Source organism: Pistacia vera, unplaced genomic scaffold (genome assembly GCF_008641045.1).
Source record: "Pistacia vera cultivar Batoury unplaced genomic scaffold, PisVer_v2 Contig824, whole genome shotgun sequence".
NCBI lineage: Eukaryota > Viridiplantae > Streptophyta > Magnoliopsida > Sapindales > Anacardiaceae > Pistacia > Pistacia vera.
In genome coordinates, this window is record NW_022196695.1 from 261,296 (window position 1) to 267,765 (window position 6,470).

The 6,470-nt window shown below is 35.6% G+C and overlaps 1 pseudogene; it reads right to left on the minus strand.

The window, feature by feature from the left end:
- Positions 1-332: 332 nt before the first annotated feature.
- Positions 333-1,711, minus strand: LOC116117883 (annotated as a pseudogene).
- Positions 1,712-6,470: the final 4,759 nt, after the last annotated feature.

A 6,470-nucleotide genomic window follows, 5' to 3' on the forward strand; every position in this document is an offset into this window, starting at 1 on the left:
GGCAATAAATCCAAAAAAAACCGTCTTAGTAACGTAAGTGCTTCCTCTGTACCCCAGTGGCAAGAATATTCTCAGTAACGTCCTCAAGGACTCAACTTTATGAGAGCTTCAAAATTCTTTTTTACTTCATAATCTCTATATGTGTAAGAAGAATGTCGAATTCTATCAAATCTTTTCGTGACATGAGACTGCCTTCATCCTCAATCTAAAACGTTTCTCCAGATATCCATTGAGCCAAATCATTCACAAGGTCAGCATTATATATTTTGAACCATTGATACTTGACCGTTGAAATATTGACCTCGACAACAAAACATGAAAATACTCACGACCTAAGTCTTCCAGATGTTGTTTTTAGATTGTTGAATAAGACTTTTGCCATCCAAATAGAATAAGTTCCTCATCCATAAATTCATAACCTTAGGGAAAATAGAACAATAAGCAAAACATCTTTTTAAATGCGAAGGAAGTGATGGTAGCTTAGTCTCAAAACAGAGAGAATGCCATTTCTTCAGGTAAATCCCAAATTTACTGTTCAATGCATCTTCCCACTCATCATATCTTTGCTTGGATCGTAAAAGACCCCCGAGAGTCCTGGCTGCTAAGGGTAACCCTTTGCACTTCTCAACAACTTTATCACGAATTGAATTTAAATTCTGGCCTGAAACAACAACCGTGCTCCCAGATACATGCTTCTCGAATATGCCCCAACAATCATCATTTGAAAGAACTTCCAACTTAAAATATTCACTGTGTCCCATGTTTAAAGCTACATCGATGCTGCGTGTCGTCACAATTATCCTACTTCCTGGTGCCCCAGCCATGAGGGAGATTTAAGGGTTTCCCACAAGTCATAATCCTTACTCCAAACATCGTCCAAGACTAGCAAGAATTTTTTCCCCGCTATCTTATTTTTCAGCTGAACCTGCACTTCATTTAAGTTCGTTAGAGTACAAGTTGATGCAGTGACTGACTCAAAAATAGCCTTGGAGATACGCAGAACATCAAAATCATCCGAGACACACGTCCATGCTCTTGGATTGAAATCTTCCATTGCCTTGTCATTATATACCTCCCGAGCAAGTGTTGTTTTGCCAACTCCTCCTAGGCCAACAATGGGTATTACCTGAAATCTGTCACCACTCCGTTTATTGCTTAACACCATCTCAAGTATCTTGGCTTTATCAGCATCTCTTCCAATAACTGCTGATTCAGTTGGCACACATGTACTAGGTAGTCTTTGCCATTTAATAGTAGATGAACCTCCAGCAATCTCTTTCAGACCAAGATAATTCTTTTCTTCACAGAGATCTTCTAAACGGCAAGTTATCTCTTCTGTCTTGGACTTCATATCAGCCTGGGAAATCAGAGCACTTGGAGTCCAAGAAGAGAAATAATCAGCAATTCTGTTTGTCGATTGTTCTGTCATCAAGTCCCGCTCTAGAACCTGAGTGGTATACTCATCCAGGATGTCCTCCACATCATAAGCCAAGTCTTGGAGATCTTCCAACCACATTTTCACAGCCTCGTTCGTTAGTTGCTTCTCCTCGGCATCGTTGAGCACTGCCTGGATCAGTAATAACTTTCTCTTCCACTGCTTCAACTCTGAACGTATCCCATCTTCACATAGAAAGAGCGACAGCTTACGCGGCGCCAATCTGTCGAACAAAACCTGAAGAAAAGAACCAAGAAAGACTTCTCCCACTGGCATGGTTTTGACTACGTAGGAAGAAAAAATAAGAATGAATTAAAACTCTCGCACAGAGAAGGATGATAATCAGATGAAGAGGAGCATGATAATTAGTTACTAATTTGTATGTAATTTTCTTGTAGTAATAACAGTAATCGAACTTTTTTAGGACAGTGCCTTTGAACCAAGTCTGGTACTGACACGACCTTACCGGTTTCTTGAATGTATATATTTACAGACATTAAGGAAAAAAAACATGGATTCATGGAGTTCAATTTCATACCATTGATAATTATTAAGAACAGTGTGAGCGAAAGTAAGAGAAAGTTTAAGCATGATGATTCATTAAGGGTGCTTAAACATGATAATTACTTTAAGATTATAAATAAATTGTTTTGATAAATTTCTCTATATTCAATTATAAGAGTGGTGGTGATATAAAGGTTGTTTTTCCTTACCTGAAATTTGTGATATGACGGTCTTCCGGATTTCTTAATAGTCGATTATGCAAGCAAGCACTTCCGCAAGATGAAAAGATAGAAATTGGTATTTGAGTTGTTTAAGAGTTAGATGAATCCGTGATAAGAAATTAAAAGGAGAAATTAGAAGAATAGATATAGAGAATAAGAAAGAGACTCAGATAATGAAAAGTTCGAGAGGTTTCTCCCTTTTCTCTCAACAATTGACCTTCAATAATAAAAGGGAAAATGGACATCCAAAAGTCAACAGTCAACAGTCGAGTCAAGAGACTTTGGATGCTCCATTGTGGTCCATGACGTAAAATGGAAATTGAGCAGCTGGGAGACTTGAATCTAAAATTTTGATTATATGAATCTAAAATTTTGATTATATGAATCTAAAATTTTGATTCCAATTCGGTGGCATTTAGTACCACCAAAAATGTCCATCTTTCATCAGGAGGAAGACGTGATCACGTAACCTGGTGAAAAAGGTGCATGGCACTTAATTGCCATGTGACAAAGTCTATGTAAACAAAATCTTTGACTATTTAATAATTATTTAAGCCACTTTTTTTCTACAAATCTCTATCTTGGCTTAAGTAGTATCAAACTTTATAATTGACTTCTTCAATTATCTTCTCCAAATTACTTGGGGGATTTATTGGGCATAAATGCCAATCAAGTTCAAACTGTGTTTGAACTTGGCAATTGGTAGAGATTTCATCATCATGTCAATTGAATTATTTGTGGTAGTAATCTTCAAAACTTGAATAACACCATCAACGATAATGTCTTGAATGAAATGATACCGAACATCAATATGCTTTTTCTTTTCATGGTACATTTGATCTTTAGTCAAATGAATAGCACTTTGGCTGTCACAATGAATGATAGTCATTCTAAGATCCATGTTGGGTTCACTATATAAGCCTTTAAGCCAAATAACCTATTTAACTGCTTCAGTTGCTACCATATATTCTGCCTTTGTTGTAGACAATGCAATTATAGCCTGCAAAGAAGCCTTTCAACTTACTGCACAACCTCTAAGAGTAAACACATACCCAGTGAGTGATCTTCTTTGATCATGATCACCTGTATAGTCAGAATCAACATACCCAACTAAAGTATTATCATTATTCCTGAACTCCAAACAAATATCTGAAGTACCTCTCAAATATTTGAGGATCCATTTCGTAGCTTGCCAATGGACTTTACCGGGACAAGACATGTACCTACGTACTCACAACACTAACTAAATGTGAAATATCTGGATGAGTGCATACCATAGCATACATGATGCTACCAATTGTGCTGGAATAGGGAACACGTGACATGTATTTTCTCCTCATCAGTTTGAGGGGATAGAGCAACTGAGAGTCTAAAATGTGTAGCAAGAGGAATAGAAACTAGCTTGGCATTTTTCATGCCGAAACGCTCCAAGTCCTTCTCAACAAATTTCTTCTAAGACAGATATACCTTCCCAGATTTACAGTCTCACCGAATCTCTATTCCAAGAATCTTCTTTGTTGCACCTAGATTTTTCATCTCAAATTCTTTACTAAGTTGTTCTTTCAAACTATTAATCTTTGACCTATTCTTTGCTGCAACCAACAGGTCATAAACATAAAGCAACAAATACACACACACACCCACACACACACACACACACACACACGCACATATATATATATATATATATATTATATATATTATATTATATTATATATATATATATATAATATATATATATATTATATATAAACGAATTTCGAGAAGTTTTGAAAGTAGGCACAACTATCATACTTGGATCTACAATATTAAATGCTTGCCATAAAGGAATCGAACTCTTATACCATTGTCTAGGAGACTATTTCAAACCATATGGAGACTTTTTTTAATAAACACACATGGTCTTCCTTCCATAACTTCAAAACCTGCTGGTTGATGCAATGAATTTGTTCTTCTAAATTACCAGCAGAAATGTTGTTTTAACATCAAGTTGCTCCAATTCTAAATCATGCATAGCAACTAAAGCAAGCCAAACAGAATAGAACTATGCTTCACAACAAGAGAAAACACGTCATTGAAATCAATTCCATGGATCTAACTGTATCCCTTTGCAATTAATCGTGCCTTTATGGCATCTTCTATTCCATGTATACCTTATTTTTTCTTGAAAACCCATTTGAAGCCAACAATCTCTTTACTTTCGACAGTTTAACAAGCCATGTAGGTTCTTGCGAAGAGACTTTATCTCCTCATTCATCGCCACTAACCACTTAGCAGAGTCGTCTAAAGAGAGAACTTCTGAATATGATGACGACTCTCCATTTTCTTCTATCACAACAAAGCATAAGCCACAATATCTGCTTCAACAATCTTTAGGTGGTTGAATCATTCTTCAGGTTTGTCTCTGGCAATGTTGTACTCTTGTTCTCCTCTTGATGAATTCTTCAACGGGCTATGAGTAGAAGATGATTCAAAGGAATGGTAGAAATATGCTGAGTAGGAACTAATATTGAAATTTCTAGCTCACCTCTTTTCTAAATCATAATTGTAAGGAGAATCGTTTCTAGAATGAAATATAGAAGACTCATTAAAGTACTAGTTCTAATAAGGAATTTAGGATTTTTAGGATCGAACATCAACCTGTATCTTTTCACACCATCTATATAACCAAGAAAAATGCACTTCTTTGCTCTTGGCTCCAACTTTCCTTTATTACACGAGCATAAGCAGGACAACCAAATTTCTCAAATTAGAATAGTTGCGAAGTTTACTAGACCATACCTCTTTTGGTGTTTTGCACTCAATCTGTAACACCTCAACCCATTGTCAGTGCAACATTATCAAAAAATTGCTTGCTTTGACGGATGGGTGGCCCGACTCCAAAGCCCAACCCCTCAAGGTGTTTTTTTTCAAGCCCAAAAACCTTGTTCAAGCTCAAAACGCGTTGACTATTGGGGGGTTCCTCTAGTATTTAACCAGTTCAGGCCCCTTCTCTAAGCGATGTGGGTATGTTGTGGTTTTCGCAAGTGTATGAAATCGTGCAAGTAATAAAGTGTATAAATACGGATATCAACCCAAGGGAATTACTATTATCAATTACCAATTAAATTATCCTATTACTATTTGATTACTCAAATTATATCAAGGAAAACCTAAATTAAATAAAATTAACAATTGAAATTAAAGAGAGAACTGAAAAAAAAAAGAACAATTAAAATAAATCTTGGGTTAAAACAAGATGACTAGACCTAGGGCATAGATTTCACACCAACTTATTCATATAATCGATCACTTATGCTAATTTTATTAAGCTCTTCCTACGGTCAAACTCCCTAAATTTCCAATAAATTTCTCTTAAACAATTATCGAATTAACTCCTAATTACTAACTTGAATTTCTCTAATTAGATTTAAGCAATTAAAGATCATTACGCTCTATGGAGTTTACTAGAACCTCACAAGTATGGTAACCTATCCTAGATTCGCTCAACCTATGGTTTTAAACATAGACTAACTAAGTATCATCTCTCGATCTCAACCAATCCATTATATTCATTATCAAAGGCCCTTAAGAATCAAAAACATTAGGTATAATAGTAAAACTTAGGAAAAAATCTTAATAAAAATTAACAAGCATAAATCAAACATTATCAAGAGATTGGGCTACATCTTAGCCCTAGAGAATTAATCTAGTTCATAATAAACATGAAATAAATAATCATCTTTATTAAACACATCATGGTTTATAAGAAAGGAACAGAAAAAACTTCTCTATATTGTGAACAAAGCTCCAGAACTTATGTCATTTTCTTCTCTACAGGTTTTCCTTCTCTTATTCTCCCCTAGATCCCAAAAATAATGCTAAAAGACTTCTTTTTATATCCCACAATTGTGGGTTAGGGTTTTATTTTCTTTAATTCTATTTGGTTTAGGACTCTAACTTATTTTCCTAAACAAAAAAGAATGACAATTTCTTAACTGCCGTGACTGTGCCCCGACACTATGCTGCGACATGATGCTACTAGACAAAGTGTGTCATGGCACTATGTTGTGGCATGGTAGCTGCTGGACAAAGTGTGCCGTGACACTGTGCTACGACACAATAATTACTCTTCTTTTCTCGCATCAATCCATAGCACTTCAGAGAAGTGATTTTGAGCTCGATAACGATAAAATTTGGAGAAGTGGTAAACATATGAAATAGCCCTTTGAATTAGCTTTCCAACAATCAAGAATTGTCTTAATTCAATTTCAAAGTCAAGATATTTTCAAAAGATAGAGGTATGCTAAAGCGGGGAGTAATCTAGATCT